A 347-nucleotide genomic window follows, 5' to 3' on the forward strand; every position below is an offset into this window, starting at 1 on the left:
ACCACCCCCTGCCAGCTACCAAACCAGAAGGCTCCAAAAAGGGAAGCGGGTTGGTGGTCGTGGGTAAAGGGAAGGGAGGACTGCTAGAGAAACCAACAAAAATATGTTCCAGGTCAACGTTACGGCACTTCTAAGCCATGTCTTATTCCACATTTGTAGGGTAGGACACCAAGCTCAGTCTACACCCACGTTTCAGGAGGTAAGCCAGGAGCAAAGAGTCCACTCTTGCCACTCGGGCAATACAAATGTACCAAGACAGCATTAACTTTGAAAGCAACATTAGCCCCACTCAAGGGTTACTGTTGGTTCTTCAAAGTCCATATCTAGGAGGGGTGGGAAGGAAGGGA

At 49.3% G+C, this 347-nt stretch overlaps 1 protein-coding gene across 1 annotated transcript in view; it reads right to left on the reverse strand.

Annotated features, from left to right (window-relative positions):
- VEZF1 (vascular endothelial zinc finger 1) overlaps positions 1-347 on the reverse strand; it is a gene marked incomplete at its 5' end in the record, with an annotated part of 7,374 nt that overhangs the window by 1,287 nt on the left and 5,740 nt on the right. The window lies entirely within an intron of this gene.

The sequence above is a fragment of the Merops nubicus genome, unplaced genomic scaffold (genome assembly GCF_000691845.1).
Source record: "Merops nubicus isolate BGI_N331 unplaced genomic scaffold, ASM69184v1 scaffold33156, whole genome shotgun sequence".
Lineage (NCBI taxonomy): Eukaryota > Metazoa > Chordata > Aves > Coraciiformes > Meropidae > Merops > Merops nubicus.